Source organism: Narcine bancroftii, chromosome 3 (assembly GCF_036971445.1).
Source record: "Narcine bancroftii isolate sNarBan1 chromosome 3, sNarBan1.hap1, whole genome shotgun sequence".
Lineage (NCBI taxonomy): Eukaryota > Metazoa > Chordata > Chondrichthyes > Torpediniformes > Narcinidae > Narcine > Narcine bancroftii.
The window spans coordinates 159,933,551-159,946,332 of NC_091471.1; the positions used below are offsets into that span (position 1 = coordinate 159,933,551).

The 12,782-nt window shown below is 38.0% G+C and overlaps 1 protein-coding gene across 17 annotated transcripts in view; it reads left to right on the plus strand.

Moving 5' to 3' along the window:
- The window catches only part of stpg2 (sperm-tail PG-rich repeat containing 2), a 715,538-nt gene that overhangs the window by 223,135 nt on the left and 479,621 nt on the right, over nucleotides 1–12,782 (plus strand). The window lies entirely within an intron of this gene.

A 12,782-nucleotide genomic window follows, 5' to 3' on the forward strand; every position in this document is an offset into this window, starting at 1 on the left:
TTTATCCAAACCTAATCCCCTCAATGAAATCAAATTACCCAAGTAAATCATTGGGTCTAATGGTAATGTAAAGTTATACAATATTTCCGAAACTACTTTAATTCCTTGCCAAAATGGTTGAACTTTAACACAGTCCAAACAGCATGTAAAAAAGTTCCAATACATGAATCACATCTAAAACATAAGTCTGAATTACTCAACCCATATTTTTTCAGTTTCTCCAGAGTCAAATATAATTGATGTAAAAAATTATAATTAACCATTCCATATCTTACATTAGTCAATTTGATAACATTGTTCTGACACATATCCGCCCAATCATCTTAAGGAAAAATAAACACTAAATCACTCTCCCATTTAAGTTTAGATTTTTCCCAATCTGGTTTATCCATATTATCTTGTAACGAATTATACATAACTGAAATATAACCCTTCTTTGGTACAGAGGAAATCAAAGACTCAAATCTCAACAAAGTAGGTAAATTCATCTCTCTATCATAATTATCCTTTGCCAAGGCTCTAAGTTGGTAATACACAAAGAATTTACAGATATATCGAATCTCTCTCTCAATTGATTAAAAGAAAGAAATTGTCCCTCTTCAAAACAATCCTGTATTGTCTTTATACCCTTAAAATCCCAACTCTTTAAATAATTATTAAACATTGAAAAATAAATAAGCTGATTATTATACAATCGAGTGAAAATTTATAATTTATATTTTGATCCAAAAGCCCTATTTTTTAAAAATCCAGATCTTTAACAGATGTTTCAATACCGGCATATTATATTCCTGTAACAAATTCAAGTTCCAACGAAATATAAATTCATGTACCTTGACCTCAGAAATACATGTCATTTCCACCTTAGCCCAGCTAGGAGGTTGATCTAGATCCATCAACCTGATAATAAACTTCAAGTGGGCCACTTCATAATAATTTTGAAAATGTGGTAATTGAAGTCTACCTAATGCATATTTCCATGTAAGTTTATAAAATGCCACTCGAGTTAATTTACCTTTCTATAAAAACTCCCGCACTACCTTATTTAAATCCTGAAAAAACCTTTCGAAAGTAAACAAGGTATTGACTGAAATAAATATTGAATTCGGGGGGAAATATTCATTTTAATACAATTGACCCTACCAATCAAAATTAATGGAAGATATTTCCACTTGCACAGTATTTAACTGATACAATGACTGACAATTAACATCTACAAGCACACCTAAATATTTAATTTTATTTGTCCACCTTAATTTTGTAATAATTTTAAATTCTGAATAATCTCCTATTCCAAATGGTAAAATTTCATTTTTATCCCAATTAACTTTATATCCTGACAGTTCTCCAAATTTTGACAAACACTCTTGTAACTGCTTCAATGACCATTCCGGTTCTGTCAAATATACCAATACATCATCTGCAAATAAATTAATCTTATATTCTTCATTCATAGCCTTCATCCCTCTAATTTCATCATTTTGCCTAATAATCTGAGCTAATGGTTCAATAACCAATGCAAATAAGGCTGGTGACAATGGACAGTCCTGCTGAGTTGAACGAGTCAACCTAAATGGTAAAGAAATCTGACCATTTGTCACCACCCTAGCATTCGGGTTCGTATATAAAGCTTTAACCCAACCAATAAAAAAAGGCTGAATTTAAACTTTTCTAACACCTTAAATAAAAAGTCCCACTCAACCCTATCAAAAGCCTTTTCTGCATCTAGTGCAATCACCATAGGATGGTTAGGCTGCTTTCGGTATGCATTGACCAAAGTAATTAATCAAAGAATATTATCTGATGCATTTCTATTCTTAATAAAACCTGTTTGATCAGTATGTATCAGGTAAGTATGTAGCAAGTCTATTAGCTAATACTTTGGCTATAATTTTTATAATCTACATTTAATAAAGAAATAGGTCTATATGAAGATACTTTTGATGGAGCTCTATCTTTTTTTGGAATAACAGTTATTAAAGCATTTGAACAAGATTCCAGCAACTTCTGTTCTTCAGTAACTTGTTTTAACACATCTCCAAATACATTACATAAATCATCATTAAAAAATTTATAAAATTCCACAGGAAATCCATCATCCCCTGTGGATTTTCCATTTGGTATTTCCTATATAGCTTCCTTGATTTCAAATTCTGTAAATGAAGATTTAAATTCATGAATATCTTTCTCATCTAATACCGGTAACCTTAATTTAGATAAATAAGATTCAATAAAACCATTACCCTGCTTCCCCTCAGAAGTATATAATTTTTGATAGAATGAATAAAACTGATCATTAATTTCCTGAGGCTTATAATGGCATTAAAAGTCTGAAATGCCTGTTCATCTTTCAATTGCCAAGCAATTACCTTATGAGCTCTTTCTCCCAACTGATAATAACGTTTTTAGTTTGATTAATTAAACGCTCAAACTGAGAAGTTTGTAAAGTATTATAGCGTAATTTCAATTTTGATAATGCAGCTTTTTTGTCTTCGGTCACGACTTTCTGAAAATCTTTCTCTAACTCAGCAATCTGATTTTCCAACATTAAACTTTCTGCCATATGTTGTTTCTTAAATTTTGTAGATTAACTAAAAACCTGTCCCCTCAAATAAGCTTTTAACGCGTCCCATACTACAAAATGACTATCCACAGAATTAATTTTCTCATTCAAAAATAAAGAAATATGCTCTTTAACAAAAGTAACAAACTCTGTTTTTTTTCAATAACATTGCATTAAACCTCCATCTATACGACGAATGTACCACTTCTGAACTTTCACAAGAAAAACATAATAATGAGTGGTCTGATATAACTCTACTTTTATATTCAGCTTGCAGTGCTCTACCCTGTAGGTGTGCTGATACCAAAAAAATCAATCCTCAATCCTAGAAAATGAATCATGTCATGATGAATAAAAAGAAAAATCTTTCTCTGTAGGATTAACCTTTCTCCAAATATCTACCAGATTTAAATCTTTCATCAACGCATTGATTTGTATTGCCGTCTTTGATTTCCTTATACTCTTTGAGTTTCTGTCCAATAAAGTTTCCAAAACACAATTAAAATCTCCCCAAACTAAAATATTTCATTAGCTTGAGTTAACAATAAAAAATCTTCTGAAATAAACCGCTCATAATCTATATTATGCGCATAAAGATTAACAAAGTCCAAGATTCAGCAAAAATTTTACAATTCAGCAGTAAAATGTGACCTACATTTTCCTCTGAAGATTCCAATTCAAATGATAAATTTTTATAAATCAAAATCGCCACCCCTCTTGCCTTAGAATTAAAAGAAGAAGAAAACACATGTTCAACCCTATCTCTTTTCAATTTCAAATGTTCCTTTTCAGTCAAATGTGTTTCTTGTAAAAAGGCAATATCAATTTTCATTTTTCTTATATAACCCAATACCCTCTTTCGCTTAATTGGATTATTTAATCCCTGAACATTAAAAGTTGGAAAACTCAAAGTAGACATTTTTAATAACTACTAATATATTTACACTCTGTAAAATAATGCTTCCCTTTATAATTCTTCAAAAACAAAAAAAAACACCCCTCAATAAACAAAATAAAATTAAAAAATTTTTAAAAATCCTAAAAAATATCAAAAAAACACCCGAAGTTAGTAAAACCCTGAAAATCTGGGTGTGGTAAGCCCACTAGTGGTAGATGACAATCAAAGCTTTCAGTATCATCCATCTCCCCAGCCAGATACATATTCATTATGTAATTAAGAACAATCAAATATAGTAAATATATTCAACCCAATGATTCCAAGTCCAATGATTGTTCTGGATCTTCAATGTCAAGAAGACTTCATGTCAGCTCTTCTTTCTTTCCATTCTTTCCATACCCATTCCCATTTCTATTTGCCCTCCTCTTAGGAGACAATAGTGAAGACCGCGCATTTCTTCACAATTCTGTCAATGAATTAGCAAAAACCAATGCATCGTGATCATTCTCAAAAAATTGAGATTGAAAGTTTCCATAAAAAAACCTTCAAAATTGCAGGATAATGAAAAGCAAACTTATAGCCCTTTCGCCATAAGACATCTTTAGCCGAATTAAATTCCCGTCGTCTTCTAATAACCTCTTGAGTCAAATCGGCATTAAAAAAACACTATTGTTTTGAATCATCAATGGTGATTGACTCTGCTGCGCTTTCTGTACCACCATTTGTAAAATCATTTCTCTATCTTGATATTTCAAACAATGAATCAAGACCACCCTTGGTGTTTGTCCTGGTATTGTTTTTTTTTCCTCAATGTTCTATGGGCCCAATCCAGTTCCAAACCTTCAGGAAAAAGCTCTTTACCCAGAACCTCTGGGATCCAATGCTTAAAATTTTTTATTGGATCAGAACCTTCAAAGTCTTCTGGAAGACCGACTATTTTAACATTATTTCTCCGGCTTTGATTTTCCAATGAGTCAATCTTCTTCAATAAATCCCTTCTTTGAATCCTCCAATCTACAAAAGAAACTTACACTTTTTCCATTTTTGCTCCTGACTTTGACATTCAAAAAAGGCTGCTTCAATTTAAAAAAAATATCTTGTAGAATATCAACAGATTTTATACATCTGTTAATATCACTCTTAACTACAGTAATTTCTTGTTTTATAGTTAACATTTCATCACACAAAATACTCATTTTTGTTTTCACCACCATAAATCCTTGGGTCATTTGCATTGACATTTGTTTTGACATATTATCCATTTGGGAAGCAATCCCTTCCAAAACAGTGAACACTGAGTCCAATCCAGATTCCATAGCCATTTTTTAAGGTCTACCTTCTTTAACTGCAGGCTCCTTCTCCTGGGCAAATTCCAATAAGGTAAGTTCCTCTTCTCCTTCAGTCACCATAGGTCCTTTGACTGTGCGGCTGCGGGTTTGGACACCCAACACCGGCACCTCATCTTCGTTGGGGCGCCGGCGCTCGGGCTCCCCCACAACCCACACTTTTTCCAAAAGGTCACGGACCCAGATGCCCCGCGCATGCCCGGCAGAACCGCTGGGCGCGCAGGACCGTCCTCCCACGGTACACTGCGTGTCCCTGGGCCACCCAGCAATGTCGTGGACTCACAGGCCCCTTTGTCGGTTGGGCCGCCCACGCGCACGGCTTTATGTGCACGTGGGTCGGCTACGACTGAACTCACCAGAGTGCCGGCGCCATCTTGCGACTGCAGGATTGTCGCCGAGGTCAAGCTTGAACGGGCAGGAGTCCTCTGAGGCTTGGATGCTCCCAACAATGACTCCGTAGATTCAGCTGTACAGGTAGGTCTCAGATCATCTACACTTTTAGATAGTAATTTCTTCTGAAGTTGAGTTTTAGATTTCTTCACATTAGTAGCCATGGTGAATCACTGTTATTCAAAACACTGTAAATATTATTTTTAACCACTTTTATACTTTTTAAAATCGGATATTTAATAATCCAGCTGGGGAAAGGTGGAACACATGTCTTTCTTCTACGCCATCTTGACACACCACCACCCCCGCTTTTCCAGTATCTTTGTTGAACTTCAGAAGTCCAACTGAGTTCAGTGTTGTCAGGTTCAATCTCATCAGGTAAAATCTTGTCAATAAACTCAACATCACCACCACCACCATCAGCTTCCCCTCCTGTCATGTCCACGTTCTCTGTGGCAGCCTCACTCTTAATCTCGTCATATTCAGATTTATCTGACTTGAAAAACAAAAGTGTCCATCAGACTCTATGATCTCCAGCAGTTGTATGCAACCAGGTTGTCACTTGACTGAGCAGGCTGCTACCTTACTTGTGTTCTTGAAGACAAATGGCCATGGAGCAAGGGACAGAACTATTCTATACTAAAATAAAATACAACAGTGATGAAGTAAAAATAACATACAGGAAAGACTCAGCAGGTTAGTCAGCATCTGTGGAAGGACAAACATTTAATAGATAAAGGGTCCTGTACCTGAAACATTAAAAACAAGCTGAAGGAACTCAACGAGTCAAGCAGCATCCATGGAAAGAAATGGTCAGTAGTTGATATGAATTGGAACCACTTTATTGGGACCACGGTCCTGACCTGAGAGGATGACTGACATGGAGACTGTTCCTCTTCATGGATGCTGCCTGACCCACTGAATCATTCTAGCTTCTCTTTGTTCATCATTGAGTATCTTCTCAGCTTATTTCATGAATTGTCTGGAGAGGGGGGCAGAAGTAACTTTTAAAAGATATACTTGAAGGGGAATGAATGACAGGGTTATGGGACTCAATGGAGAAACCTTTTGCCAGCACAGGCACTGAGGGCAGTATGGTCTTTATCTGTGTGGTATTATTTATGTTCCAAGCAAGTAATTTCATTCTGATCATTGAAGCATAAACAAGGTTATTAAGTTACCTGATCACTTAATAAAATGTGCCTATAATACCGCTTACGTTGCTGCAACTGACCATTTTTTAAGTCTTTTCCACTTATTTAAACCATCAGTAATAGTAAAGAATGGACTCTTTGCAGTGGCAAGCAGTCTCAGCAAGGTTATTGTCAATGACCGAAGGGAAGAAATAAATATGGCATTTTTCAGAAATTGAGAAGGGCAACATGAAGGATATTGTCCCCCCTGCCAACACCCCTCCACCTCCTGTGACTAATGAGCGAGTAACGTAATGGGCATTTTCTTGAAGTTCATGTTGTGGTCATCAATCAGTCAAAAAAGGCAGGTAGTGACCATTAGATGGTTTCATTAGTACCCTGCTGCCTGCCGGTCTAGGGTCCTCCATCTGTCTTCATTAGAAATTGTTTGCTGTGTGCTGGTGGTTAACAGATGGGTCATTATGGGTAGCACTGCCCTCTGGGTCTGGTTGGGAACCTGGCAGTGCTGTTTTACTTAGGGACATATAGCTAGCTATCTCACACAGAGCTGGCTCTGGTGCTGAGATTTTGCCTTGGGCTACCTGTGTCAGTGTCATTTTGACATTCTATGGAAATATTGCATGTTTAATAGCTGCATTTGTTGCAACCCACCTAGAGTTTTGCTGGCAGCATTTTGAAAATGGCTTAAATCCCAGTTGGTCCTTACAGGCACATTACTTCTGAAAAACTACATTTGTTAAAACGAAATGATTTCACTTCGTAGAGTCCTGTTAATATAGAGCAATTATGATGGTAATATTCTTTTGCTCCATCTTTCCACAGGCTACCTTTTGAAATTATTTCATTCTTCAGGGACTATTTTTGTTATATTGCAATAGATTTTTTTTCTCTAACACTATTTCTTTTTCTAAGGTGTTTCGAAGAAGATCAAGCTTTAATATCTCCTAATATTCCCCTGTGTCACACTGAAGCACATTTTGTTCAATAACTCTCCTTCTAAGTGCCTTGGTATGTTTTGTAAAGCCAAAGGCACCATGTAAATGCAAGCGTTTTGTGCTATAATGCTTGTGAGTTACTTATAGCCCCAGTAAACTGTTGTTTTAAAATGAGGAAAACATTAATGATTGCCATGTGAGCTTGCTTTCTATTACAAATGATATGGCCAGTGAGGTCTAAAACCAACTAATAGCCATTGAAAAATTAACCATCCGTGGGATAATTAGCTATCAGTGACAGACTGGGAATTGACATATGACAGAAAGAATCTCAGGGCTGTATCTGATGTCATGTATGCACTCTGACCCTAAATCTGAACTTTGAACCATCTTCAGGCTTATGTTTACAATAAGTAATCCTCTGACTCGGTCGACCATACAGGTATTCTCAGTTTTGGGAGGACAGGGTCAATTCCAGGAACCTCTTTGGTCTGCCTGGGCAGTCTGGAGCAAAACAACATAAAGCTGGGATAAAATATTATCCATTTAGGATTGAAATGAGGTGAATTTGTGAATTATTGAATTCTATGCTATGGAAAAATGTAGAGTCTCAATAAATTCAATAGACTCTACAGTGTATAACCCAGGAGGTCCAGCAGCTGTGGGGAGGTAAGAATGAAATTGAGTGTCTCTACACAACTGCTATGGGGCAGGAAGAGCAAAACTGAAGAACATAAGACTCACCCCTGAAGGTCAAAGATTAGACCTATACTGCAATGTGCTCTGGAGTGTTCCCCATCAGGCTGGAAGCTGAATTTGGAATGCCAATGTTTTGGAATAAGCAAATCAATAGGCTGCTTGCAGGAAGCACCTTGTCTTTTGAACCGTAAGCTTGAAGTTTCAACTCTTGCTCTAGAGACTTAAGGACAAAAGATTTAGGCTAACTTTTCAGAGTGCGACTGAACTGCTGGAAATGTTTTCTTATGGTTGAGACAATGTCTACTCTTTGGTGTAATATATAAGATGTCATGGCACCAGTTCAGGGAAGAGCAGGAGCACTTTTCTACTTCAGTACATGACAGAGCTGGAGAAACTCAGCAGGTCACCTGGCATCCATAGGAAGTCAAAGGCCATTGATGTTTTGGGTCTGAGCCTTTTGCCTTTCCTGACAATGAACTCAAGTCTAAAATATCTACGGCCTTTGACTTCCAATGGATGCTGCGTGACCTGCTGAGTTTTGTGCACTGCACTAGACCCCAGCATCAGCAGATTTTCTTGTTGATCTCTGTCTACTGCCTTGGCCTGTACTGAACTGCTCACCATGTCATTGCTGATTTAGGAGCTTACTGAGCACCATTTGGCAGTCACATTTTCCACATAATAACAGTGACTGGACCTCAACTTAATATGCTTTGATGAGAAAAGTTTTATTTTTTAAGTGTGTATTTCTTTTCATGAGCCTCCTCCAACTTTGAGTTCTTGGTTATTCAGAATTTTAAAATATTCACTATTTATTGCCCATGCCTAATTGCCCTTTATAAGCTGGTGGTTAGTTGCCTTCTTCTACCACTGCTCTCTGTGTGGTGAAGCTGCTCCTACGGAATCATTGTATTGCAGTTTCCTGTAGCTAAGACCCAACAATGATAAAGGAACAACATTATCTCTCTCGTGTCATCAGCGTAAAAGTAAATTGGTCTTAGTTGCAGGTGAACTTGATGTCAATTACTAACAATAGTAAAGGAAACATGTTACTGAATATTATTTGATGAATTTTCAATGATCTTGGACCAGTGTATTGCCTATGCAAAATCTGTGCTGGAGATTTAGATTCTTAGAGTCATGAACACAGCACAAAGCAATTCACTGAGTCTCATTGACCAACTCTCACCTGTTTATATTAATCCTACTCTAACCCTTTTTTATTCTCCCCACATTCTCATTGTCTCATCCCAATTTCTACGACTGACCAACTCACTTGGAGTAATATACAGTGGGCAATTAACCCACCAACTTGAAGCAAAAACAATCTGCTGGAGAAACTAAGAAAGACAAGCAGCTTCAATTGGAGAAAAGGAATGGTCAAGATTTTGGGCTGGAAGCCTTCATCAACACTGAGAGTGTGGAGGAGAGATAACTAGCATAATGATGACACGGTGGGAGGGGTCGGATGGACAAATGGATAAGTGGAAGGATATGATTGACAGCCAAAATGAAAGAGAGGCAAGAGAAAATGCAGAGGATCCAGTGGAGGAAGATGAGCCATACACTGTGGGGTAGGAGACAGCTGGGGGTTGGGGGGGGGGTGTGTGATAAAAAAGTCTCCCGACCTGTATGTTCTTGGGATGTGTCGCAAACGCAGGGTGAATGTGCAACCTCTGCATGGACAGCACTGGAGGTCAAATTGAAGCCAGGTCACTGGTGCTTAGCGTCATCATGTGTCATAAAATAGAAACTATTTTATTTTAAATCCACAACAGCAACCTGCAGCCTCCTTTAAATAAAAATACCAATGATCTCTCTTTTTGAATTGCTGTCATTCGAAGAGTTGTGATTTGTCTTTATTAATGTCGTCAGCTATTGTAGGCTTTGTGGGTGGGGAATATTGACAATAGAGTGCCTGAAATGGCAACAATGTAATTTCAACAGACTTTGTGATATGTTTGGATAGTGCCTGATTTTTTTCTCTTAAACTTTATGTTCCAGTAACCCCCAAGAAAAAAATTCACTGCAAACTCATTTAATTTCCATGCTGTCCTAATCTATAAAACTCACAAAAAAGAGTTCAGAATTATAGAACAAGCAAAACACTTGATTTTATTGTGTGCTTTAAGAATTTTTATTTGATGATAGGTTGGGAACAGTGAGGATGAAGCAACATGACATTATCACACGAACAGAGAAGAACCACCACTGCGCACACCCATGTCCCCGATGATCCTCTCCTGGCTGTATCCAAGGATGATGTGCGGGCTGCCTTCAGGAGAGTGAATCTGAGGAAACCATCCAGTCTGGATAGAGTTTCCAGCCAAATATTAAAAACCTGTTCTGACCAACTTGCCAATGTATTCACAGATATCTTCAACATCTCACTCCGGCAGGGCGTGGTACTCACCTGTTACAAACAAGTGTTAATTGTACCGGTACTCAAGAAGAGTGTACTAACCTGCCTTAATGACTATCAACCAGTAGCACTGACATCAACAGTGATGAAGTGCTTTGAAAGGCTGTTGTTGAAGCATATCAGCTGCTGTCTAAGCAGTGACATGAATCCCTTTCAATTCACCTACCGTAGCAGCAGGTCCATGGCGGATGCCATCTCACTGACTATATAAAAGCCCTGAACAACTGCACAGCAAAGATTCATACATCAGGATACTCTTTATTGACTATAATTCATCATTCAATACCATCATGCCTTCAAATTGATCAGCAAACTTCAAGACCTGGGACTCAACACTCCACTGTGTAATTGTATCCTGGATTTCCTCACCTCCAAATCGCATTTAGTGAGGATTGGAAAAAACATCTCCTCTGCAATGTCCATATGTACCGGAGCACAACAGACTCTTAGCACCCTGCTCTATTCACTATACATCTATTATAATGTGGCTTAGTACACAATAACACCATCTACAAATACGCTGAAGATACCATGGTAGTGGGTTGTATAAAAAGGGGTGATGAGCCAACATACAGGAGGGAGATTGAAAGCATGGCCGAATGGTGCATGAACAATAACCTTGCATTCAGTATCACAAACACAAGGACCTGATTGTTGACTTCAGGAAGGGAAAGCCAAAGCTATATGATCCAGTGATCAGTGGGGCATCAGAGGTGGAAAGAGTGTGCAAATTTAAGTTATTGAGAGTCACTACGTCGGAGGATCTCTCCTGGACCCAACATACTAATGTCATCATGAAGAAAGCATACCAGCACCTCTACTTTCTCAGGAGTTTTTGGAAGTTTGAAATGACACTGGAAACAGATGGGTGGTGGAAAATGTGCTGACTCGCTGCATCATGGTCAGGTATGAGGACACCAATACCCCTGGGCATAAAGTGCCGGACATCACAGGCAAAACCCACCCCACCATCGAGAACATCTACAAGGAACACTGCCATCAGAGAACCATAGCAATCATCAAGAATCCACTTTACCCAGCACATGCTCTGTTCTTGCTGCTATAATCAGGAAAGAGGTATAGTTGCCAGAAGACTCGCACCACCAGGTTTAGGAACAGCTGCTTCTCTTCCACTGTCAGACTCCGCAACGACAAACTCAATCAAGGACTCTTACTTATGCACTTTTTTTTCTCTCTGTATTGCCCAATCAGTTACTTTATTTATTTATATGTGTAGATTGAATACAGTTTTTTCACTACCAATAAGCGGTAATTCTGCCTTGCCCGCGGGATAAAGAATCTTAGGGTTGTATGTCCTGTATGTACTCCAACAATAAATCTGAAATCTGATTAATCTCCACATCATTGGAATGTTCCAATCTACTGTTTCTTTTGGTCTGTGTTACAATTTATGTGTTGTTTAGCTGATTCTCTGACATTTGTGAACAGTAGTGACACAAGACAGTCCTCATAACTTTTCTGTATCAGGATTTATTAACATCTCCCAAACTACATTGTTTTTAGTAAGATATACACAGTGGTGTCAGTGATCATGACCCATAGCACTAAGTAGCATCAACTCCATGCACCACAAAGCCACAGCTCTTATTCTGTTCTTTTGCATTCTATCTCAGTATTCACATATCACAAACATTGTTCTGTTAATCCTGGCAGGTCAACTGCTGACATGTGAATGTTACATCAAGAAACATTATACCTTACTTATCAGCATGGATTGTGCTGTGCGTGACCTGGGTGAGGTGATGCCATGTGTAGTTTAATGGGACTTGTCATGACCCTAGTGGTGTGCATTTTTTTCTCATAAGTGGCTGTCACTTAGCTGCACAGCATCACACATGGGATGTCAGTCCAAATTACAACTTTCCTGACCTCCACTGATCTTTCCAGGATGTCTTATGTCAGATTTTGTAACCTTCCTAACATTAGTTCCATCACTCTCAATGATTATTTTCTTCTTCATGGGTGTACATTGTACACTTGTTCTATTTAATGTATTTCCTTGCCAGCACAGAGGTTAATGCTGGCTTATGTTCGATGTGCACCTCCTCCAAGTCCCAGTTGAGGAGTTGGATAGAGCTACAAATGGGTGGTGGGATCATACATTTTTTGAACTCAATTTTACCCCCAAAAATCCATTGTTTTGGGATCTGGTTGTCATTGATGAGGCCAGTGCTGATTGCTCACACCTAACAATATCCACTGCAGAAAGGTATCAGTTCAAAGAAGGGGAAATCAAAACAGAAAATGTTGGAAGTAGCCAGCAGATTACACAGAAATTCTGCGATATTTCTGTAATGAAGATCTGCCATTAAGCCGGCTTTGGTTGATTACACTGAAATGAGCAAAATCTGCAA